Source organism: Tamandua tetradactyla, chromosome 24 (genome assembly GCF_023851605.1).
Source record: "Tamandua tetradactyla isolate mTamTet1 chromosome 24, mTamTet1.pri, whole genome shotgun sequence".
Taxonomy (NCBI): domain Eukaryota; kingdom Metazoa; phylum Chordata; class Mammalia; order Pilosa; family Myrmecophagidae; genus Tamandua; species Tamandua tetradactyla.
The window spans coordinates 17474365-17500923 of record NC_135350.1 but is presented as its reverse complement, the minus strand read 5'-3'; the positions used below and the strand labels follow the sequence as shown (position 1 = coordinate 17500923).

At 40.6% G+C, this 26559-nt stretch overlaps 1 protein-coding gene and 1 long non-coding RNA gene across 2 annotated transcripts in view; both read left to right on the top strand.

Moving 5' to 3' along the window:
- The window catches only part of NPNT (nephronectin), a 129190-nt gene that overhangs the window by 100777 nt on the left and 1854 nt on the right, over window positions 1-26559 (top strand). The window lies entirely within an intron of this gene.
- LOC143668454 (uncharacterized) lies at window positions 836-15331 on the top strand. Its single transcript, XR_013168449.1, has 4 exons — window positions 836-927; window positions 1025-1145; window positions 11939-12021; window positions 14301-15331. It is a non-coding gene; the product is annotated as an uncharacterized LOC143668454 (long non-coding RNA).

The following is a 26559-nucleotide window of genomic DNA, read 5'->3' as shown; positions in this document are numbered from 1 at the left end:
AAAATATCTGTGTTGTTTTGACCAGTTAATTTAACTTCTCTGGCCCAGAGCTATCCTGTAAAATAAGGGAGTTGGCCTCTTTTTTTTTTTTTCTTTTCTAAATCTCTGATATTACAACTCAAGATGCAAATCTATTTACTCTTTCATCTTTCCATTTACCAATTCATTCATCTAAAAATTTGGAAAGCCTAAGACACAGCAGAAAGGAAACAAAGGATTCAAGTGTGAAGAAGATAATGATTATGACTTCTGAAAAAATTTACACTCCTCTGGAGTAAATATTCTTTTCTAAAAGTTTATTATTTGTTGTTGTTTTTTCAGTTGATACATATTTACTGGAGTGCATACTATGTGCACAGAATTCTACACCGGTGATTTCATATTTGAGAGGCACACTATGGCAAGAAAGATTTAGGTCTGATATAAAGAAGCATTTCTATCCATAAGAGTGAATAAGGGATGGCATGCAGATCAGGGCAAGCTGTGAAATTGCTGATATCAGTTTCATAAATATGCGAGGCACATACAAGGTGTGAGCAGCAGTGAGTACCAGAGGGGCAGAAACTGCTCTGGCTTTTTCACCACTCGGTCCAGCAGCTGGTGGAGTGCCTGGGCACGGTGGCTTCCCGATAGAACGTGCTAAGGAATTAGAGGAGTTCTTAAGTGCCCTCCTACCCATGACATGAGGGCTCCCCTGAGTTTCCTTCTTGGGTTCTGTCACTGTCTTAACTTGCTGAGCTGCTATGACGAAAACTACACAAAGGGTTGACTTAACAAGAGAAATTTATTAGCTCATGGTTTAGGTTAAAAGTCCCAAATCAAGGCCTCACCAAGGCCATGCTTTCTCCCCAAATTCTGTGGTGCTCTGGTGCTGGCTTGCCATGAGCCCTGAGGTGCCTTGGCTTGCATCTCTGCCTCCTGACACAGGTGGATTTCTCTTTGCATCTGTTCTTGTGGTTTTCTGCTGACTTCCGGTTTCCGGCTCCTCTTGCTCATTGTGTCTGGAATCCTTCTGCTTATAAAGGTCCCCACAATGCAGATGAAGGCCGATCCTGATTCAGCCAGGCCATGCCTTCCTGAAAATTAATATCTTCAAGTGCTCATCCACAGGAATGGAGATTAAGAGTAAAAACGTGGAAATTAAGGTACATAATTCAACCGCAGCACACTAAATAATACAGTAAGGGGACAAGCATGCTCGAACCATCTCTAAGTATTGTCACATAACTTAGATTTGCACTGTATGTGATTACCATTCTATATATTCAATGGTGTTTTTGCCAAGTGACTCATCCATGAGGTGTCTATCTGAGAAGCTGGTGGGTAATGGGCCCTTGATACATGTTGGTTAAATAAAATTTAAGCAAGAAGGGAAATCTAACCCTGTTTGATTCAATCCACCCCTAGAATGGGTTGGGCACTAACTCTGTGCTTTTCTCTGGCTAAGGGTGGAGACCAGTATCCATGGCCTTCACTTCAGAGTGCTTATCTGTTTTGGGAGACAAGCGTAATGGACATGAAACAGGAACAGAGATGACAGCTCACATATGGCATAGACTGTTAGGTGCTGAAAGAATTTAGAGAGAGATATCGAAAAGGGTGGAAAAGGTCAGGGGAGGTTCACCAAAGATGAAAGCCTTGAGATGGTCCTTGAAACGGAGGATTTGGCAAGTGGATCTGTGTAACCATGTGTGTGTGGTGGGGGGAGGCAAACATGGGACATGAAGAAATAATCTTGTCTGAGGCTGAGAATTCCTGACTCTACTCTGCCTTCGGTTCTGCTCAGTAACCTGGGACTCCTGCCACTACTGCGTGTTTCATACCTTTTGCTTCTGTGGAAAATCACCACTCACTGAAGTCAGAATATTGTAGCTCTGACTTACACCCCAACCGTAAGGAGTGTGCACATTTCCTGCTTGGCTAGTCGACCTCATCGCCCCTAGTAACATAACCCTGCACATTAGGGAGCTAGTAAATAAATAAACCTTTACATTCCAGATCAATCCATCCAGCCTCTAACAATGATTTGCGGTTTATATTACAAGGTTAAATATTAGTCAGGGGTGCCCAGGTCAGCTCACACACTGTGATTTCTGGAAAAAGAAGGGCAAGAACCACGAGCCTGGTCTGTGTGCACAGCCTGGGCCCTAAAATGAGATGTCTGGGACCTGAAGCACCAGAAAGACTGGGGAGACTCCAAATGAACAGATACCTTCACAATATGTGAATCCACGCATAGGCAGATAAAGTGGAATGCCATCCATGATTATTTGAAAAGACTAACAGAGTACAGAGAGGTCTTCAAGGACTCATCTTCTAAATTGATATTAAGATAACTAGATCTAGGAGTGATCATGATAACACTATCCTCATTTCTAAAACACTTTATAAGTTTTTTATAAACCTTCATTGATATGTTATATGGTCCTGAGAGGTAGTTGTCATCTCTGTTTTGCAGATGAGCACAGCAAGTGTCATAGAAAAGAAATTCCACATTCAATGTTGCAGTTATAAGTATAGAAACCTCATGTATATAATGAGATTTGAGAACACACCCAAGTATGCACCTGCCTAAGTATGTACAAAGATTTGTTTGAAATGACAAAAGCTGTCCCACAACGGGACTTTCTGAAATACATAATCGTACATCCACACAATGGAATTCTCTGCAGCCATTGCAGTTTTATTCTGAGGAACTATATCTATTAACATAAAAAGATATTCATGCTACATTGCTTAGTTAGAAAAGCAATTACCAAAGCTGAATATAGGATGAGATTCTTTGTTTGGAAATAAAAAGTATTTGCTTAGAAAGAAAATTGATATATACATATATATATCAATTAGTGTGTGTGTGTGTGTGTGTGTGTATATATATATGTATTTACCAGATTCTTAATAATGTAGAATAATGAGTGCTTACCAGTTTTTGTGTGTGTGTGCATTTTCAAAATTCTCTGTACTAAGATTTTGCCTTTGAAATCAGAACTAAAAATCAAAACAAAATGAAAAAGCAAGGAAGAGAAGGAAAACACTACAGAAAAAAGTTAAAATTTACTTCTCTGGAATTGTTCACCACATTGATTGTTCCTGTGCCTGGAATTTCTGCCATTAATATTCTGTAGATGAAAACTACTTAAAAATCCATGCATTTTGGGGATGGGGCCACTAAATCCCATTTTGCTCTCCTCATGTCTTATGGACTCTGATTAGCTGGCTCCCACATTGAAAAGTCTCCAGGAGCATTTGTAGGAAATTCATGTTTGGACCACTTAGTAGGAGCTGCTCTCCTGGGAGGACAAAACTTGCCAGGTGGAGCCTGGGAAGAGTAAACCCATGGGGGATATAAAGGGGACATAAAGAGATGGGAAAAGGAAGCAGGAATAATGGTAACCAGTTAACTAGCACCTCCCCTTGTCTGCTGCAAGGGAGGTGTTTTAGTTTCCTGGGCTCCCCCAGCAAATACCATGAAATGGGTTGGGTTAAACCAGGGAATTTATTAGCTTACAGTTTCAAGGCCGGGAAAATGTCCGAATCAAGGCATCATCAAGGTGCTGCTTTCTTCCCAAGACTGGCTTTCTAGGGCTGGATGCTTTCAACTCTTGGTCCTTAGCTTGGCACATGGCAAGGCACACAGTGGCAGTTCCTGGTCTCCCCCTTCTCTTCTGAGTTCCATTCCAGTTAATTGTTTCCTATGGCTTTCTCTTCTAAAAGAGTCCATTCATAGGATTAAGACCCATCCTGGGCCACACCAATTTGAAGGAAGATTACCAAAAGTCTTACAATGGATTCACACTCACAGGAATGTATTAGACTTATGAACATGTTTTTCTGGGGGTACATATGGCTTCAAACCACCACAGGAGGGATGGCTCCATTAACAGAAAGATGAAGCCACAGGGACGTGAAGATATTTCAGCAATTGGTCTGAGCTAAGTCAAATCCTAGATTACCTCCAGAATTATTCATGGAGTATACCAGAAGGAAATTGAACTCTGTAAGGAAGGATTGAAATGGGGAGGTGTCAAAGTGGAGGCTGAATTGGTGAGAGACACTGAGTCCCTGAGAATTAACACTGAATTAACCATTGCTGGAGCCCGCTGACCTTTGGTCTTCTTATTTGACTCAGTACATTCTATGTTGTTAAACTAGTTGAATCAAGGCTTCCTGTTATGAGCAAAAACAGCATACTAACTAACCCACGAACATAGAATGAAAACACATTTAAGTACAAAATGTTATATTTCAGCTTTATGGGCATCATATTATGTTTCATTCCTGTTTGGCAGACAAGAAATGGAAGCCTGGTTTGGAACCTGCCCAATTTGCACTACTAGAGAGAAACAGGTTTGCGTTTGAACAGAAAAAATCTGAATCCAGAGCCCCAATCAGACACACTTACAGTGATTCCATTCACATGCCTCATTTGATATTAAACAACACACGTGCTTGCTCAGCTGATGTATTTTATCCAAGAGTTATTAGCAAATGTAAAGGAAGAACTGGAGGATAATTCCAATCACAATCCCAAAGCAGATTTTCAGCTCCATTCACACCAGTCTCTTTGCAAAAGCCAAAATCGTGCAACTGGCTTATCCAGAGAGGGAGGCTTAGGCAAAAGAAGGTGGGAGTCAACCTAAGAAGCTCAACTCATGGCTCTGGATTTAATGGTTGTGAGATCTTGGGCAAGGTATTAAACTCTCTGAGTATCTGTTTCTCATCTGTAAAAGGGGTGGTGGGGGTGACCTGTCACACAGAGCTGGTGTGGGGACTGAGACACAGCGAGTAAAGCAGGCAGCCTAGTGCCTGGTGCATGATGGGTGTGTAAAGGAAGGGAGCTATTGGAAACCATGATACCGTACTGGTTAGACACATGGGCCCTGGAGCTAAGGTTGACCAGGATTGCAATCTTGGACAGGTCACTTTACCTCTTTGAACCTTATTTTCCTACTTTCTCTGTAGAATGAGGATAATCATTCATTTCTTCAACAAATAATTTTGGATTCCCATTCTGGGCCATATTCTGAGATAATGTTGAGTTACAATGGAAAGCAGGTAAGCACAGTTTCTATCACCTTAGAAGTTACAGTCTAGTGGAGAAACAGATGAAAAAGGAGATTACGATACAGTGTGGTGAATTCTAACATGAAGGAAGCACAGGGTTCCATGAAAATGCACAGGAGTTAGATTCAACCCATCTTGGAATATCAGGGGAGACTGCCAGGAGGAATAGACTCTTAAGACGAGCACTGCATGATGAGTATGAGTGATCTGGGTTGAAGCATGGGAAAATGGAGAAGGGAAGAACATTTCAGCTATCAGGTTGCTTGGAAGGTTAATGAAGAGACTATATCTAAATTTGTGAACAAATGCCTGGTACTTTGTATTATGCTCAGTAACTGGCAGTAATTTCCTTCTTTTAGCACATTTTAAATACATGATTTTTTTTATCTGTATTTTCTGCTCCCACATGAACGTTCTCCATTAGCTCTTAGGTAGTTTTCTGAATGTCAACATTCATGTTTCCTAAAATCTTTTAAAGACCCACAAATTTCCTGTGATGGAACTCTCCTGAGCAATAGTAGGATGCTTCATGAATGGCAAGTCGCAGGCAGGGCGCTGCCTTCCTACATGGCGATCATAAAGGTTGGCAGTTTTCTGAGCCTGCAAAAATGCATTCATAGCTCCCTTCACTTCATATAGAGGGGAAAGACAATGTCGAATTTCACAATAGTTAAGCTATCAAATCCCATTCACACTGCAGACAAAGACAGGTGGTGCCACGCCTCACTCCTGCTGTCTTGGCAAGTCGCCTGCATCTTGACATCTTTATGCTGCTGCAGAATAGTTTCTCCTTAAACTTGATTTCACACACCCATCAGATCGTTGGGGGCAGGCTATGCTTAGCTATGAAAACTATATCTTAAGAGAACTATGGATGAAGTGAAGCATGTGCACAGGGGAGGGTCCAGGCCCAGGAGGGTTTTGGGAGCACATCAGTTGAAACCAACTGCTGGGCCGCTTGGTCACTTGTACAGAAGGGTACAATGGTATGAATGGAGTTGCTCGCATTATTAGGCCGTGCAGAGAGAGTATTGACTGAGGTCAGTACCTATATATCTTTGTGATCTTGTTTCATGAAAGTTTAAGGTAGAAGTTTCTTGAAAAATCAAATCTGAAATTTGAACAGTTCACAAAAGATGAAGATGAGGAGCAACGGAAACCTCATCACCACTGGTGGAAGTGGAAGTGCTACAATCACTTTGGAAAACAGATTGCCACTATCTGGTGGAGGCGAAGATAACTGTCCTCTGTGCTTCCCAGCAGTCTCCCTGCCAGAGGATTCTGTGCCCTGGAGAAACACACGTACGTGTGCCCGGAATATTTGAACACGAATGCTCACACCAGCTTTGTTCATGGTTGCTCACCCCCAACACAGAATGGGTAAACTGTGGTAAATTCATACAATGGAATACTGTGTAGAAATGAGAAAAAAATATTGAAGCTATAGGCAAAAATGTGGATTTTTATAAACATGATGTACAAAAGGAACAAGTCTGAAATATGCATACTGTGATTCATTTATATAAAATTTGAAAGTAAGTCAAACTAAATTATAATTTTAGGGATGCAAATATAGGTGGTGAAATGATAAAAAAAAAGCAAGGACATAATTATACTAAAAACTAAGATAAGAGGAAAGAGAGTGTTATGATTGGGAAAGGACACCCTGGAAGCTTCTGCGGTACTGGCAATGTTCTATTGCTTGACCTGAGAGGTGCTACATGGGTGTAGGCTTTATAATTACTTGTTAACTGTGCATTTGTTTTATTGACTTTTCTGCGTGTATGATTTATTTTACAAAAAAAAGTAAAAAGCTATGACTATGAAAACTGATGGTCTGTAGAGCAAATCATTAATACACTCATTCTGTAATGGTCTTCCAGTAAGACAACTTTTCCCAAAGAGCCTCTGTTGGGTGCCTAACTTATCTCTAAATCTTAGACCTTTGGACACAACTGGTTTTGTTATAACCAGCGAAGGCTTCTTTCTGGATACATCAGATAAGCTGTATAGTTCTCGGAAAAGCACATTGAAGCGTTGAAGGAAAGATTTTCCTCTTTAATAACAAATCGCTTGCGAACAAATAACCAGTGCAATCTGGTGTAAACTAGAGAGCCAGCGTGCTTCTGAAACAAGCACATTGCTTTCTAGAGGAACTTAGAAACATCAACCCGAACCCCAGGAGAGGACCGCTTGACAGACCGTGTTTCTGCTTCTTGCTGGTGCAGATTAGGAACAAAATCTGAGTTGTGCCTTGAGTTTTTCATTCTCTTTGATACTTCAAGCTCTCTTAAAAGCAAACAAATAGACTAAAGAAAATGAGTATTAAATTTGTATTGCTTTCATTAAGGACCTCTTGGCTTCACTGCTATAAGTAAGAAATATTGAGAGACAGATTACTGGATATCAGAATTATTCCATTTGGAAACTTTGGCCAGAGCAGAGAGCATAACTTAAAAATACATACACAAGATCAACATCCTACACTCTAAACTCACATTTATATACTTGCGCCATTTATAAATTTCACGTTTATCAGTACAAAAGGCAAAGAAGCACAGAATAGAAGCAACTGTATAATCAACTACATGCGACATAGATAGCATAGTTATTCTTATTCACTATTTTTTAAATTTAGAAGAAAATTGTGTCTTCCCATAGACAGAAGCTGGAAACCATGTGCACTTTCTCAAATGTCTGGGTTACTATAGGACTAAACTGAAACTCCATCATGCTCCAGGCCAAAGCAGTCAAAAGAAAGTCATCTTTGCTGTTTGAGTTTCATTGCTTGTGAAGAATAAACTTCCCTGGGTTTTAAAACCAGTTCTCACAGGCTGCGCTTCTCTACTGTTCAAATGAACTTTGCTTTCTAGAGCAGATTTTTTTTTCAGCAGTGGAAATTCCTTCTGTTTGAGTTTCTGTGTCGGATGAATCAGTACTCACAGAAAAGCTGGAGTGTTTCCAAATACTTCCCTGAGGCAGATGAGGGCAATTATCTTAAGAAGTAGTTTAAGTCTGTGGCTGCGTATCAAGCGTTTATAGGCCTAGGAAGATAAAATGCTCCCTATCTCGGTAGGACCAAGCAGAGAAGTCTGCAAGTGAAAAGTCAATTTGGGATTCTACATCCAGTGTTTCCAAAACTGGTACAGGTTCATATTATAAAGTTCACTCTCTCCAGCTTGAGTTTGGATATTTAATGCTGAAAAGAACTTTTTGATATGAAAATGGATTTTGGGGCTTCTGGGCCAGAAGAGAGCTGTATGTCTGGACTAGTACTGGTGTCACTCAAGACTATTGTTAGCCAATTTCTGGCACATTACTTGGCAAAAGAAGCGGTCTTGTTTGACAACTTCTGGTTGTATATGGAGTTTTCCATTTTCCTTTTCTTGCTAGGTGAATCCCTGTTCTTGGCCGCTTGGGTAAATGCATGACTGTAATGTAGTTCTATTAATCTCCTGTCCCCCGGAAGTCCTTGCCACAATCCTCTGTAGTTTTTGCACGGTTCATATGAATTGCTACCTTTACTACATTTATACCCCTTTACAATGTACATTTTCACAAAGTGCTGTCTTTAAGAGAAAATCAACACAATGGTCTGTCAGGGCCTCTAGGGCACGCTTCCCCTGGACAACAGTAGAATTTCCGAAGTTAACAAATCTTTCCTCATGGTTGGATTTACTATGCCATCCTGCAGGCTGTGGCTGGGTGCAGGGCTGTTGGGCACAGTCTTGCCATAGGCGAGCTGGGCACACAGGGTCCAAGGGGTGTCAGGCTCATGGCAGTGAGTTTAGTGATGGCTGGATCCTGCCCTTCTCACACTGCAGAAACAACCTCCGACCATCACTCTTTCTATGACAGGTGTCTAAGTGTATTAGGGCTGCAGTAACAAAGTAACACAAACCGGATGGCTTAAAGCAGTAGAAATTTAAGTTGACAATTCTGGAGGCTTTAGAAGTCCAAAATCATGGTGTCGACAGGTCCGTGCTCCGTCTGGGACGTGTAGGGGAGGATCCTTCTGGTCTTCGCAGGCAATTTTTGGTGTTTCCTGGCTGGTAGCTGCTTCCCTCCAGTTTTTCCTCGCCATCTTCACATGGCCTTTTCCCTGCTGTCTCTCTGTTCTCTTCTCCCCCTTCTTGTAAGGACATCTGTCATAGTGGTTTTAGGAACCACCCTACTCCAGTTTGGCCGAATCTTAACTAATAATATCTTCAAAGACCCTATTTCCAAATTGGGTCGCGTCCATGGGACTGGTAGTCAGAGCTCTAACACATCTTTTTGGGAGGGACACAATTCAACCCATTACAACCGGTAATGAAGAGAACGCTTCATGGAGTAAATCATTTGAGCAGTTAAATGTTTCATTTCTCCAAGAATCTGTAGACTAGATGCATATTTAATTACTTACTAGGAAAAAAGCAAAACAGACTAAAAAAAACACAAACAAATAAACCCTGGGCCATATTCTTAGAGGTAATCATATTCCATATTCTATTTTTTGGTCCCCATGTCCCTGTCCAGAGTTTATTTCTTGAAATCAAATGATGAAGGTCATAGATTAGCAATCATTTAATCTAATCAACAAAGATGAGGATTCAATATGTGCCTTGAATTATTCCAGATACTGGGGATATGGCAGTGAAAAAGAAAAATCCTTGCCCTTATAGAATTTATATTGCAGAGGAGAAGAAAGAAAGAAACACAGCTGAGAAGATTGGGGAACCCAATGCAAGCAGTATTTCACATAGAGATTTAAACGTTCTTTGCATTCAGTTAAAGGAACAGATCAATGAAATTCTCTATGGAGCTGTTAATCAAGAACATAACCTAAATAAAAAGCATTCATCTTCACATTTAAAAAATTACCAAATTCTAAAAAATATCAAAGTTTAATATTTCATAAAAACCTTTTTTAAATTTTAACATTAATTAAAAGTTGATTCTTCAATCAAAATCTGCCCAAGCCAAAAAAAAAAGGAGCTTTTTCAGGGTGTTTAGGTGATAAGTATCTTGCCAGATCAACACAGGGAAAGCAACTCAGCCCTTCCACACAAACATCTATCTACTGATACAATTCTGAGTGCCACAATTGGCACACCACAGCATCTCTCTACAAAAGGGACTGGTGTGTATCAGATGTCAAGTGACCATGGAAGCATTCTGCAGGAATCCTACCAGTGTTTCCCTCTTGGCAACACCGAGGCACAAAAATGAAATCTGCAAGCATTGGCTTAATCATGGATAGTAGGTTGAACGGCAGCTTCCCATTAAATATTCCATTTCTCCAAGGCTCTGTATACCAGACTCATGTAGGAACTTGTGAATTTGACTTTACTTAGATTAAATGTCTCTGCAGATAATCAAGTTAGTGATCTAGAGAAGACTTCATCTTAGATTATCTTGGTGGGTCCTAAATCTAAAGATGGAGGTCTTTGTAAGAGAAAAACTGAGGGAGCTTTAAGATGTAGAGAAGAAGGCGGTGTGAGGGTGGCAACGTGAAGATTGGAGTTATGCAGCTAGAAACCAAAGAATGCCAAGGATTGTTGGCAGCCACCAGCCACTGGGAGAAAAGCATTTGAATGGACTCTCCCTCAGAACCTCCAGAAGAAACCAGTCCTGCTGGGACCTAGATTTCAGACTTCTGGATTCCAGAACTAATGCGAAGACCAGAAAATTAATTCCTGTTGTTTTAAACTACCCAGTTTGTGATAATTTGTTATGGCAGCTCTAGAAGACTAAGATGGCATGGAACCAAGAGGAAGCAATTGAGCTACAATTGCCATGATGACCTGCATCAAGGAAGAACATATTAGAAAATAAAATTCTAATAATGAGCCTTGCTGAATACCTTTTTAAAAATCTAATCCCCATAACTCCCAGTGTAATTCATCAGAATAAGAGAGAAGACAGGATTTTAATAAAATGTAACCTCATTTCCATATCTAAGATTAGCTTGTATTTGGAAATGTCCAGTGTCAAAGCCCTGATGTTCAAGTCCTCCCCGACCAAGAGGGCAGGGATAGGCCTGTGAGCCAAAGAAAGTTATTCATGGGATGGTTAGTACAAGAACTCTGTCCAAATAAAGTACCTCAGCTGGTCATTAGCTTATTTGTGTTTGCTCTCAGATCCATATCTGATCTTCCCCATTCTCTGCTCTGTATCACATGGGACTGACCCTTACAAACTACATTTTCTGGGAAGCCTGAGCTTACGGGTCTAGTAACATCGTCTCCTCCCTTTGATTTCTAGCCCTAAAGGGGATAATCATCCTCCAGATTGCTCATTGTCCTATTTGCCTTTTAAATCTTCCAACAGGCCTGTAACTCTCTCCCCATATTCAACTGCATCAGGTGGCATGAGTTGCTTTTTCACATTGGTCCTTGACTGATACAGTTCTGTACATAAAACAACGACTTGTGTTATCCAATTAGAATCTAGACCTGAGCCTGACAGTTCACAATGCAGTTTAAACAGAGACAGAGAATATCAGAGGCCATAGGGCATGGAGCTTCTGGTCCCCAGAGGCCAAGAGCTGTATTCTCTCCCCACTGAAATTTTTTTTCCCATGATTCTTAGTTTTACAATTCCTACTCTGTCCTTAATGATGTTCTGGTCTCCTTGAGAGCAGGTAGTGTTGGGGTTGTGACTATTTCCTGTCTCTCTTACTTCTCTGTAAATCCTTGAGTTATATTAAAGTATGTCTCGGTTCCTGTAACTTGAATGAGGCTATCACTAAGTCTGAATGAGAGTGCAAACTGAGCTGGTAAACCTGGAAAGTTCTTTACAGATACAAATGCTACAGCTCCATTTACATATATATCCCCAGGCCATAATGGAGACAGCAGCTTCCAAACTTTTTTTTCCCTCTCTGTTCCAGGATTAGAAAAGACTGTGTGAAAACAAAAATCTAGCTGTGACTCCTGGACTAGAATCTGTGATGGGACACTGGGGAAGTATAAGGTGGTATATTGTTTTACATTTTTTTCACTTCTTATTTATGTCTTTATATTTAAAGTGGGGTTCTTATAGGTAGCATAGTTATAATCATCCAAACTAAAAATTTATGTCTTTTAATTGAAATATTGACTATTTACACTTGATGTGATTATTGATATGCTGTGGTTTAAATTTACCATCTTGCTATTTTATATTTTCCACATGTTCTTTATTCCATCTTTCCCTTTTTTCTTTTAGATTGAGTGTTTTTTATGGTTCCATTTTTATCTCTTTTGGTTGCTTCTTAACTATGTCTCTGATTTTTGTTGTTTCAGTGTTTATTTTTATTTTTTATCGTTTAGTGGTTTCTTTTGAGTTTATAGTATGTAACTTTAATTTATCATAGTATAGCTTCAGGTAATATATGACTTTGTGTATAGTATAAGAACATTATAACAAATACTTAATTTTCCTCTCCCTGCCTTTGCACTATTGTTGTCATATGTTTTACTTCTACATATGTTATATATCCCTGAATACAATGTTTTATCTTTGATTTAAGTAGCCAACTACATTTTAAAGATATTTTTTAAGTAAGGAAAAAGTATTTTATATTTTACCCTCTTGTTTACCATCCAGTGCTTTTTGATCTCTTGTGTAGATTAGATTTTCATTCGGTACAAGATTTCCTTTAACATTTTTTATAGAGAAGTTCTACTGGTGATGAATTCTTTCAGGATTTGAATATTTTAAATATTAATTTTGCCTTTTTATAAAAAGATATTTTCTTTGGGTACAGGTTGAGAGATTTGCTGTTTGCTTTCAGTGCTTTAAAGATGGTTTTTCTTTCTTTCTTTCTTTTTGAAGTTACCCCAACAATGTGCATTTCATTGTCTTTTGGTTTGCATTATTTTCAAAGCAAAATCCACTGTCATTTTCACCTTTAGTCCTCTGGAAAATGTCTTTCTTCTCTGGCTGCTTTTAAAGTTTTCTGTTTTATCACAGTTTTAGGCAGTTTGATTATGACGTGTCTTGGTGTAGATTTCTTCATGTTTCTTGTACTTTGGATTTATTGAATATATTGGATCTCTTGGGTTTATAGTATCCATCAAATTTGGAAAAAGGTGTTCATTATTTCTTCAAATATTTTTTTCCCTCCTTTTTGGGGGCCTCCAATTTCACATATATTAGGCATTCAATTTTTGAAGTTTTATTGTGTATGTTTTTTAGTGTTTTTTCTCTCCATGTCTTATTTTAGATAGTTTCTATTGCTATGGCTTCAAGTTTATTAATATTTTCTTCTATAACCTCTAACCAGCTGTTAATCTCTAATACATGCTTCATCTTTGATATTGTATTTGTCATATCTAAAAGTTTAATTTAGGTTTTAAAAATATCTTCATAACTCCCCCAACATGCTCATGCTTTCCTTGAACATCTGTAGTATAGTTATAGCAACTCTTTTAATGCACTTGTCTATTTATTCTATCTCCCTTGTTCTGTGTCAGTTTCAATTGATTGAAATTTCTTCTTGTCATGAGTCACAAGTTCTACTTCTATTTTTTTGCATACCTGGTAACTTTTTATTGGATGCCAAACATTGTGAATTTTAACTTTTTTGGCTCTGAATAATTTTTATTCCTTTATATATCCTTTTGCTCTGTTCTGAGGCTCAGTTAAGTTACTTGACAAGAGGTTATTCCTTTTGAGGTTTAATCTTAACTTTGTTATTTTACTATTGAAATAACAAACTTCTGATACTCTATCTGATGTCCTATAAGTTATGAGATTTTCTACTTTGGCTGCTGGGATCATGAACTGTTCCCATTCCAAATGTGCTCCAGAGATTGTCTGACCTGTTTCTATTACCTGGTCTTTTTCCTAGACTCAGGTAGTGGTTTCACAAGCATTGTGCTAATCACTGAGCTGGAGATCTGAGGTGAACCCACCGCAGCTCTTCAGAGTGTTCTCTCTCTTTAGCTCTCTCCTCTTTGGTGTTCTGCCTTGTGAATTCTAGTTCCCTTGGCCTTGCCATGTTCTCAACTGTGTTTTCAACTCAGGGTAACCACTGACTATTTGTGTTCTCTCTCCCCGTACTGCATAGTGGAAATCCTGCAATTGTTTTCCTTCTTTCACTGGTCAATATCCTAAACTGCCTGTTGACCAATATCTGAAAACCAGTGTTTCACATAGTTTTTCTATTTTTTTTAGTTGTTTAAGATTTGTATTAATTTCCTATGGTTGCTGTAATAAATTACCACAAACTGTGTGACTTACAACATGAAACATTTATTCTTTTACAGTCTGGAAGTGAGAAGCATGAAATCAAGGTGTCAGCTTGGTGCACTCCTTCTCCCCTGCAGGGAGAATCTGTTCCTTTCCTGTTCTGTCTTCTGGTGGCTGTTCCAGCATTCCTAGGCTTGTGATCACCACTCCAACATCTGCTTTAGTCTTCACATCACCTGTGTGTCTGTTATTTCTCATAAGACATTTGTGATGACATTTAGGGCTCACTAAATTAATTCAGGGTAATCTCCTGGTCTTAAGATCCCAAACTTAAGTATATCTGCCAGCACATTTTTCCCAAATAAGGTCACATTTACAAATTCCAGGGCTCAGGACTTGATAACTTTGGGTGGCCATTATTCTACATTTTATGAAGTCTAGGGATAGATTAGGGTGCTGGTTTGAAAGAATTTATGTATCTTAGAAAACCCATGCTTTAATCCTAATCAGTCTTGTGGAAGCAACCATTTCTTCTAATCCCTTTTCAGTACTATAGGTTGGAAACGTGATTAGATTATCTCAATGGAGATGTGACTTTCCCAGTTGTGGTTATTAATTTTGGATTAGATGAAGATGTGACTTGCCCAGTTGTGGGTATTAACTTTTGATTAGATGGAGATGTGACTTGCCCAGTTGTGGGTATTAACTTTTGATTAGATGGAGATGTGACTTCACCCATTCCAGGTGGGATTTGATTAGTTTACTGGAATCCTTTAAAAGAGAAAACATTTTGGAGAAAACTTGAGAATGACGAGAATAGCAGAGACATGGAAACTACAGAGTCTACCAGCCAGCAACCTTTGGTGATGAAGGAGAATGCTCCTGGGGAGCTTCATGAAGCAAGAGGCCTGGAGAGGAAGCTAGAAGATGTCACCATGTTTGCCATGTGCCTTTCCAGTTGAGAGAGAAACCCTGAACTTCATCAGCCTGTCATTAGTGAAGGTAACCTCTTCTTGCCTTCACTTGAACATTTGTATAGACTTGCTTTAATTGGGACATTTTCTCGGCCTTAGAACTGTAAACTTGCAATTTATTAAATTCCCCCTTTTAAAAGCCATTCTGTTTCTGGTATATTACATTCTGGCAGCTAGCAAACTGGAACAATTAGGTTCTGATCTAAGGGTAAGAAAGTATAGAACAGGACAAGTGAAAGATTGCATGAAATGAGAAAGGAAGATCTCCTGGGAATTTCATTCATCACCTCATTTGTTATTATTATTATTTTTTTATTGAACACATAATACTTGATGGGGACACATGATTAAACAAAACTCCTTTGCTCTCATGGAGCAAACATTCTAATAGGGCAGGGGGAAGACAAATAATAAACAAAATAAACATGTCAAATATACAGCCTTCACATCGTGATGAGGACTATGGAGAAAAATAAAGCAGAGAAGGAGGGTGGAAGGGGCTCAGGGAATTGGGGTTAGGATTAAATTTTAAATAGGGTGGACAAGGAAGGTCTGATTGACAATATGATACATAAGTAAAGGTGAGGCGAGTGAGGGAGTAAGGTCTGGAGACATTTGGTGAAGATATTTCAGGCAGATGGAACAGAATGTGCAAAGGCCTGGAGCTGGTGTGTGACTGCTGCATTTTGTGAAACTGCCAGGAGTCCAGTGTCAACTGGAGCAGAGTGAGCCATGCCAGGAGGACAGATTAAATAGGGTGCTGAGGACTATATGCAAGAACTTTGACTTTTATTATTAATGATATGGGCAGCCACTTGGAGTGTCAGACCTTAAAATTATTCCTTTGACTGTCGTATTGAGAGTAAACTATAAAGCTATTACAATAGTCCAGTGCAATAATCCTTAAATCAGAATGTTGGCAGTGAAGGTGATAAAAATAGAGTCTGAAATACTGTGAATGCAGAACCAATAGGACTTGCTTATGCATTGTATGTGGGGGGTGAGAAGATGAGAGGCAACCAAAACAAACCCAAGCAATGGAGTGATGAAACTGCTATTAAATGAGATTGGAAAAACTGTGGGAGAGGAAGTTTTAAAGGGGAAGATCAGAAGTTTCCTGTTTTAATATTTAATTATTAGAAATCCATTTGGAGTTGTCAAAGAGGCCATTGGATATACTGAGTCTGGCACTTAAAGGAGAGGTCTGGGTTGGAAATACATATTCAGGAATCATCTGACAGCATATGGAAAGGAACATAATATTGTCAATCCAATTTAAGAAGGTATAGTTGACTTCACTTCTTCTCTCTTATCCCGTGGGGTTATATGGAGAGTTTTTAAAGCCATAATCGTCTTGTCTGTTTGTTTTTCATTGATAAAATTGAGTTTAAAATACGAAACAGAGAAGAGAACAGAATAAAGTAGAATGAAGGTCTAGGAAATGCAATTGTTGGTGAGAGAAGGTCTGGTATTTAACCTAAATTAGATTATTAAATCTTCCCAAGATGGGTCTGATTGGTACCATTTTATAGATAAGAAACTGAGTTTTCAAGAGGTTAAGTGACTTGCCCCAGGTCACAGAGTCAGTGAGTTGTAGAGCTGGGAATTGAGTCTGTATCTGCCTAAATCTGTAGCCCATGTCCTTTCTATGAACCCACAAGTTCTCCCAGTCAAACAGCTAGTTTACAGAGTGCAATCGTGGCATTCTTCTGGGTTAAGGGCTCCAGTTCTTTATTTACAAGGTCAAGCCTCTGATCCCAGACACAGGTCTAGACTTGTTTCCACAAAATGGGGCCAGAAACCATAACTGAAACTATTGATTACTCCAGAACGATTACCACCTGTAGCCTGAAAACAAAGGTTGTTGAATATCTCACCACTGGCTTCTGTGAGATCATAAATGAGAAAAATATGAGTAATATTGCTTATGAGGGGTGCACGGGTGGCTTAGTGATAGAATGCTCATCTTTCATGTGGGACACCCGGGTTCGATTCCAGGACAAAGCGCCCCCCCACCCCCCCAAAAAAAAAGATTGCTGATGAAGAGACACATTGAAAGGGAACCCAGCTCTTTAAATTAAGATTACTACTATTGACACTAGGCCAGAAAAACCTTTCAATTTTGGGGCACCACATAAGCCAGTTTTAATAAAGTCTTTCAAACATGAAGATACCTCCTCCCCTCACCTCTATCACTGTGCTTGGCCAGATTAACAAGGCATTTGTAAGGAAGGAAAAGTATCCTGGTGAATAGGTTCCCTTTCTGGGAGGCACCTGCAAACCTGTCAACAATGAACCTGTTTATTCTTACTATCCTTTCTTCTTAGTACCTCTATACAAGGTTTATCACCTATCGCAATACCTCAGAATCAAATGTCAGTGACATCGATACAGAAGGATAAGATAGCTCATTCAAGGTGAAATGGGTGACACTGTTTGATCTGCTTATCTCACCGTTCAAGGAGAGGAAGGAAAGGGAAACGGGGAAACAGAGGAACGTCCCTCTCAGCGGGCGATGGGTGAGCTGTGCCAAAAGCCTTCCCTTTCCAGAACACCAAAGAAGCCATTGTTACTAACTCTGTATTTTGGCCTTGGCAGGAGATGTCTGATCCTAGTTTAGAGATTTATTTCCACGGCAGAACTAAAGCACTCTGTCCTGACTTAAAAGGGCCTGGATAGCGTACAAGCTGGGTCTCCACGGATGGTCCCACCTGCAGCTTAGGCTGCCTCTGACAGGGTGGCCTTGGCTGGTCACTGTCAACCTTTGGGTCTTCAGGAGTTCACAGCAGGGTCTGCAGTGCCACTTAATCTCTCTCTCTGGCTCCACTTCACTAAGTCACATTTTCTAGCATGAAGGCCCCTCTATGTAAAATAACAGAAAGTAAGGTGAGAGGAAAGACCTATATTTGTTTTAGGTTCTCTGGCAGGTAGGCTCTTAGAAAGGGTTCCCAGGAATGAGGTGAGTAATTGAAGCAGAAGTCCTTCGAGAACTGGCTCTAAACAGATTCTGGCCCTGGAAAATATTTGTGTTCACTGGTTTTCCAGCTATCTGATAAAGGAAGCTCAGCTGAAAGTTGGTAATGAAAGATGGCAGGAGAGATGAGGTTTGTATTACACAACACCATGGCATAAAGCCACAGCAGACAAGAAACAGTTGGCATTGGGGCACTGACAAGAATTGTCATATCTGTGTCTCAGTGGGTCTGATCTCTCCACAGTCTGAGGGAAATGATACACTCAACAGAAACGAGTGCTGACTAACATTCAGAGATTTCACTTAGAGGCTAATGGTGTCCAGGGCAAATTAATAGAACACATAATACTCCCCAAAGTTAATTTTCTAGAAAAATTTTCTGGAGAATGAAATGCTGAGATACTCAGTAGCTTAAAAAGTAGCAACATGAGGCTTAAGCTGCCAGCCTTGGAAGGAAGCAGCTCCATAGGCAGAGCTGGTGTTCAGTGTGAGCTCCAGCCATGCCTCACCAAGTACATGAGCCTTGAACTGCCTGGCAGCCCAGCAGGAGCAATCACCACTTTTGTTGTTCAAAGAAACTCAAGGGTGCAATTAACAATTTCCATGACTTGGGTTTCAGAGCCTTCGAGTTACTAGAGAGTAAATAAGTAGGAAAGAAAAAGGAGAAGCCAATGTTTCAGAAGTTACAATCTTCAAAGGAGGAGGAATATAGTTCAACCACAGGAACAGTAGTCAGAAATTTGATACCTTTTTTGTGAGAGCACAGGAAGACCCAAAATTGCCAAACCACTGCATCTGAGGAGGCATTGCTGGATGGAAACTTTCAGAAACTTTTGAATGGCTTTTTTATGGTTTTGGGGTCTGAAGTTGATGGGGACGGGAGTCTGTGAATTGGACTGATGTTCAGGCAAGCATGCTTTCATTGCCAGCCAAAAGTCATCTGTAATTAGCCACTGCAGTGTGCCATGCAAGCCCGTGTGTGTGTGTGTGTGTGTGTGTGTGTGTGTGTGTGTGTGTGTGTGAGAGAGAGAGAGAGAGAGAGAGAGAGAGAGAGAGAGAGAGAGAGAGTGAAAGAGAGAGGGAGGGAAGGGAGACAGCCTATTTTTGCTTTTATATCTAGGCTGAGATTTTTCTCCACTTGTGTTTATACAACAGTCATCCTAGAGAAGCAAAGGCATCAGAGTTCTCTATGTGCTAAACCCTATCCTAAAGATAAATATTCAGTCCCCTGTGACCCATATTCCCCAGGCCTCAGCAGACTAACATATCATATTAAAGGTACAAGTCCAAGTTACAAGCTCCCCCCACCCACACCCTGGCAGCTGCATGAACCACTCAGTCTCACCCAGTTTTGGAGACTCCCCAGTGCCCAGTGGGGTCTCACGTAACCTCAAGAACAGACTTTTATGCTGTGCAGGGTTCACTAGCTGGGGTCCAAGAAGATACCTGAGGGGTGGTTGTGTTTCTCCTCTTCTCTAAATGGCCCCAGGGCACTTCCTGATGGTCCAGACGTCCATGTCGCAGATGCCTTCAGGGTGCCCAGGAACTGCTGCACTTCTGGAGTCCTCACTGGACCAGAGAGACATTGCCTCCCACATTCTGTCCCACTCTGCTTCCCAGGCAGCCGCGGTCATGCTGCCAGGTTGTGTACAACCTTGGGAGAACGTGCCCTTCATCTTCTGCCTGTAGCCCCTTCTCTTTATGCAGTGCAGACAAAAATTGAGGAGGCCAGAAAGAAGAATCAACATTCTAGACCAATGGTTCTCAAACTTTAGCATCAGAATCCCCTGGAGGCTTTCTTAAATCTGGGGTGGGTCTCAAGAATTTCTTTATCTAACAAGTTCCCCAGTGATGCTGATGTTGCTGGTCTGAGGACTGTAGTTTGAGAACCACTGCTCTAGACCAGCACTCTGCTGCCCCAGGACCCCTGCCCACAACTAGACAGGTGTGCCCAGACATGCGTGTCCTAGCAGAGAAACCCATTTAGATTCCAGCTGGCTCCTCTCTTATCATCATAGAAGATGAAAATAACATTGAACTCCCCACGTTTTGCTTTTAAAGCAGACATTGCTTGCTGGCATCAGGTAATATAGGCTTTGATTTAGGAATTGCAAACTTTCCCATCCCTTATGTATGAATTGCCAACCAGCACCATTATGAGAGTGGGGCTGGGGCTCCCACTCTCAGGGTGACTGAGCCTGCAGAAAGCATTATATTTGGGGGGTGGCAAAATTTTCTTTCTTTGGCAGAGCAGTAAAGCTACTGATAGGAGGGAGTTTTGGAAGAGAGGGGCTGTTAAGTGGGGGACAGGAGATGGGGGAGAAAGGGACCAAATGGGCGGCTTTTCATGCTTAGCCTTTGAACAATACTACTTGAACTATAGTTTCATCAGGGGTTATATGGTTTTGAGGAATGGGTTTTTCTGGGAGTCTAAACCATGTAAAACATTTCTGTGGGAAATGTGCTCTTAACCGCTTACTGGGACTCAAATTGCTGTGAGTTGGAGACTTCTGTACATGTGCTTACGTCTTTTATCACAGATGAACATTCTTTTGCACGCATATATTTATCATGTGTCTTGCTATGGGGATGAAAAAATGATACCCGGCATCTGCTAGTTTGTTAAATTATTGCTGTTATTATTGGGTGTCTCACACCTTTCCCATGAAATTAGAGATAATCACTATGGCATCTGCTGAACCTGCAAAAGATCAGAGCTGAAAACAGGATGGAGAAGCCAGGCTACTGGATATAGTTTATGCACAACTTGAGGTTTGGGTCTTTGGTTAATTCCAACTTTCAAGTTTGCCTTAGTTGGCTCTCGGCAATAATGGGACAGACCACAGTTCTGGGAAGAGAATGTGTGTGAAAGCTGTATCTTTTAGATTTCGTACACTCCAGGGACCTTCAAGTTAATCTCATTCTACTCCTCAACTCTTCAGAGGAGAAACAGAGGCCCACAGAGTCGGAGTAAACACACGGTGGGTGGGTGGCTTCCTGGGACCAGTTTAGGGCTCCAGCATTGGAGTTCCTTAAAGCCGGTCTCCTGCAACATTAGATTTGCTTCCATGGTCAACCAATAGCTCAGGGCAGCTAGCAGGTGCTATGTGAAATTAGTTTGGAAAATACCGGATTAAGCAATTACATGGATATCTTCATGGAAGGGCCTATTTAAGTTTTGGTGTGAGATATATCTTTTGAATCTCCAAGAGGAGTTATGGTAGGCAGCCTCTTTTTTTCTGGCAGAGAATTGGGTGAAAGTACCACTCCATGGAATCCACACAGGGTAATGTTATACTTTGTACAGAGTTCTTAAAGTTTCCCAACTTAAAGATGCCCTTAGAACAGACTTCCCTAAGTTCCTGAGAGGAACAAACAACACTGGGTGTAAGTTTGTCACATAAAACACAGGGTGCTCAATTGAATTTGAATTTCAGATAAGTGACAAATAATAATTTAAGTATAAGTACATCCCTTGAAATATTTGGGACACACTTGTGCTAAGATTTATTAACTGAATTATTAATTCAAATTTAACTGAGAACCCGATATTTTTATTTGCTAAATCTGGCATTTTTAATTGGGAAAGTCTTGTTCACAGCTGCTCTGAAGATAGAACAATAAGTGAAAAAACAGAGATGCCACAGCAGGCAGGCGGTTACCTTGTTTCAGGCTGCCAAAGGCAATGTGCCCAGGTGAAGCTCCCCTCCTGGTGCTTTCTGTGCCAAAGATAGAGACAAAGATGTTCCTGATCCACTTAAACTGGAGGTTTTCCATTTGGAGTGGCTACTGCTCCCATTTTGGAAATTTACGGAGCATTTTTGGTTATGACAATGATCGGGAGGTCCTACTGACACTTAATGGACAAAAATGCAAGATGTGGTAATGTGTGAGGCAGGTCACCCTCTCCACTCCACATGCTTTTTGAGTGTCCTACCAGATATTTATATACGTAAATATCTTTTCACTTTTCTTAAATCCAAATATTCATTGTATATAGACATATGCTGGCTTGGAGCTGTTATGTACCCCAGAAAAGCCACGTTCTTTTAATCCATCTCTGTGGGGGTAGACCTGTTGCTGGTTGGGACCTTTTGATTCAGCTGTTTCACTGGAGATGTGACTCAGCACCTTTAAGGTGGGTCTTAATCCTTTACTGGAGACCTTTAAGAGAGCTAATGGCAAGAGAAAGCTTAGAAAGAAAATTCCCTGGGAGGAGCTAAGAGAGAAAGAAATACCCAGAGACATTTTGGAGACAGCGATTGAATCCAGAGCCCAGCAGAGAGAAGGACCAGCAGGTGTTCCATGTGACAGAGGAACCCGGATGACGGTATCTTCCTCTTGATGCCTTAATTTGGACATTTTCATGGCCTTAGAACTGTAAATTTGTACTCTAATAAATCCCCATTGAAAAAGCCAACCCTTTCTAGTATATTGCATTCTGGCAGCTTTAGTAAACTGAAACAAGGTATAAGCACCTGTCAGTTTCTTTATGTTTTCTAGGGTGGTCATGCCCCAGTATTTATATGCTGAAATATATATTTATGACTTATTTTCTTTTTATATAAATACAGGAAATTATAGTTAAGGCATTGTGTGTGTAAATATACATTATTGCTGGCAGTAGGCAAAATTCTCCATGAACTTCATTTCAAGAGAGTAAAGTGGATGTTATAAAATATTTGTAATAAAAAGAGAACTGTTTGGTAGAAATGAGAAACATTGACTCAGCCATGCTGCTTTTCTTGGCTATATAGTAAAACCACGAGCATTGCTTGCTTCTTGCTCATTGGACATACTAGTTAGGATATGGTTTGGCTGTATTTAGCAGAAAAACAAAGCAACACCATAACTTAAACAATATAGAAGTTCATTTCTGTTTCTGTAAAAGAAGCTCAGAGGTAGTTGGTTCAGGGTTGGGAGGAATCATCCTTCCAGGCGTCTGCTCTGCCATTTGTATGGTCTTTGCTAGTTGGAAGGCTCCTTGTTGGAAGCCAGCAGCTATTCCAAGGAGGCCATGCCATCCCATGAAGAGGTCCACATGGAAGGGAACCAAGGTACTCCTAACAACCTCAGCTGAGCTCCCAGCTAGCAGCCTACATCAATTGCTACCCATATGATAGAAGGTATTTTTAGCCAGTACCTCCCAGAACCCCATGATATGAGGCAGAGGAACTGCCTGGTCAATCCACAGAAGTGGGATAAATAATAAATTGTTGTTGTTTTAAGTCACTAAGTTCCTTCCCCACCCCCACCCTTGGTCGGGAAGAGTTGCTACGCAGCAGCTGATGACTGAAACATTTGTTCCTTCATTCAACAAATTCATGGGCTAGGCACTATTCCTGGTGCTATGGATTCACATGTGAAAAGACAGAAAAAGTCCCTACTCTCATGGAACCTACCTTGTAGCTGGTTCCTTCTATTCCTCTGTCAGTTTTCCAGGCTGCTATGACAAATGCCACACAATGGGTAGGCTTAAAAAGTTCTCTCCCCTATGTCCTCTTCTGGCCCTGCCTTGGGGTCAGAATTATGTGCTCATCTTGAGTCTGTGTACCCTCCCCCACGGCTCACTCCAGGTACCTGGAATTTCAGATTCTCTGCACGCATGGTGAAGGAATATGGTCTCCATTTGTGCTCTCGCACTGGCCCGGGAAGTGTTGGCAGTGGAAAAGTTGCTCCCTCATTCATTCCCTCCCACCTCTACCTCCCTGATGTTTCCTCACTTTCACTCACCTCCTTGCTGTTGTGGATTCTTTTCCTTCTGCCTGCAATGCCCTCCTCTCCTACCCTTCAGAGGAAAACTCCTACTCCTCATTTAGTCTTAGTAGAAGGGTCTTTCTGACCATCCAAGCAAACAAAGGCATGCTTCCTGCCTTCTCACTGTACCTTAAATTGCCTCTTTTAGGCCACTTCCTAGCTCCTCGAGGGCATAGCTGGCTTCTTCTCCACCCTCCTTCCCTCATCCTTGGCATGTAGATACCATGATGGAAGGAAGCTACCTCTACTAGCCAAGAAATGCATCTTACTTGCATTTCAAAAGCAGGAGAATTTAGAAGTACCCATTAATTGAGTCCTTCCAGTGTCCCACCCACTCTAATAAGTGCATTACTGTATTTTCTCACTTATCTTCACAATAACCCTGTGAAGCACACACAATTATTAAACCCACTTTACAGATGTGAAAATCGAGAATTAGGAAGTTTAAATTAAATATCGAAGTCACGCAGCCAGAGGGTGGAAAAGCCAATGTTCCCATCCAAATTAGTGTAACTCTAAGAGCACACACTCTTCCACCATTATGTATTGCACACTGCATTACAGCAGCTTACCACAAAATGTGCAATCACTCCTCTTCCAAATGTTACAAGTGTACTCAGACGCATCTAAAAGTATGCTTAGCAAAGCAAAGTTCCTATACGGCCAAGAAACTGTCAGTCCTTAAAGAAAAGAATATTGAGCAACAACAATAAAAATAAATCATTTTTACTACATAGGATAAATACCTTGCTAAGTGCTATTTTATTGTATTTCTTTTATTCAGTATGAGTGTTTGTAATAACAAACATGCTTAAGGTAGCTTTGAAAATTAAAGGTCACCATAGAAAAGTGTTCCAAAGAATTTTATCTTGGGGTAGGAGCTATATAATTAGGCTACTTAGAAGAACAGAAACAGAAAATACACTACGCTGTTGTGAAATAAAAATCTCTTCCCTCCTCCCTGAATTCATGGATCCTCAGAGTTAAGAATAACTAACTTATTACTAATATCAGTAATTAAGCTGCATGGGAAAGATTTATCATGGTACTTTTGTGCTCGGCGGCACCAGAATTATGTACCAATTCATGCATCAAGATCAAATTGTCCTGCTGATGTTCCTGGGAAGACGTGCTGTCACCACCTGCAGCAGAATGAAAACGCTGTGCTTGTAGGAGACGGCTGCCAGTTAAGGATAAGAGTCACTTTTAGACAGGGTAAGAGAACATGCTGGCCAAAGCCAGAGGCTAAAAGGGAATTTCAGGTTGCTCCTCTACACAACCTTCTCAAAATAGGGTCTTTGACAAGAAGTCAGGAGCAGCAGGGCAGCATATCGGGGCAGAAACGCACAACTCCTCACAGTCAGGGCAGATGGTTCCAGCACAGATTCAGTGGGGTAGCTGCAGCTGCTGGCAAGGGAGTGTCTTTCTTTGAGCAGGCAAATAACCCTAGCCAATAGGTGCCGCTTCCCCAAGGACCAGCAAAAGAGAGTTAGCATCGAATTCCATAGCATCCGGTTCATTACTGTATAACACTCATAACCCTCATTTTCATCGTGCCCACGGCAACCTTTAGCTCTGTTTTTGGCTTGAGTAATTAATTCCCACAAAATGAATGGAAAAGGACCTCAAGCATGGTAAAGTTACAAGATTTACTGTGCTTACAAGGGTGAACTCATAATTAGGTGAAAAGTTCTTCTTTGGTAGGTTAAAAACAAAAACAATAAAAATAGCTACCTCTAATTTTATGTGCTATATGTCCTAAGTACTGTTTGCTTTATAACTGTACTTCTTTATTCCTCATGCAAAGCCTACAAAGCAGATATTAACCAGACTCATTTAGCATATAAAGAAACTGAGACTGAAGGAGGTAAAACAATTTGTGCAAGGTCATGCGTCCAGTAAGCAGCAAAGGTCTGAGTCCCAAACTCCTAAGCCTCCCCTCTTGTAAAGTGTATTATTAGGGACAGCTTTGGCTGGAGGGACGTATCAGGTCCAGCTTATTGAATGTGCAAAACGAAATAGAAATAGAACATTTGTAGCCTGTGTGCCCACAGTTTATTATTTTTTTTCTTTTCTAATTCCTTTGTATGTGCCAGTCCTTATAAGCAGGGCCCATGTTCTATTTCTTTAAAATTACCTGCTTCATGTATGCCAAGGGGCAGGTTCCTATCTAGTGCTTAATCAATCATTGTCGGTGGATGCTTTTTATGTTGGAAACACGTTTTCCCTTCTTTCCTTCACTGAAAAAAATACTTACTGCGGACCTATTCTTGGACCGAAGGACAATTCGTTTGTATGGAAAATGCCAAAATGAACATGGTGCTGTCTTGCCCTCAAAGAATCTAGAAATGGAGAAAGAGTCACGTATGTAGCAGATTAGAATCAATCTTAGACTGCCTGTTCCCCTTTCCAACCTTCCCTTTTTTCTCCCAACAAAAGGAAGAAATGATAACCCGGTTGGTTTGGTTCCAGAAGAGTTTTGGGGCCATATATTTATTGATGGGCAGGGTTAGTGTGTATTGAAAGGTACTTTCTCCCTTCTCTTCCATGGCAAGTAGTATAACTGACACGCTGAACCAAGACTTGTTTTGTTACCTGGCCAACTTTATGTTCTTATTTTTTTACATGTAC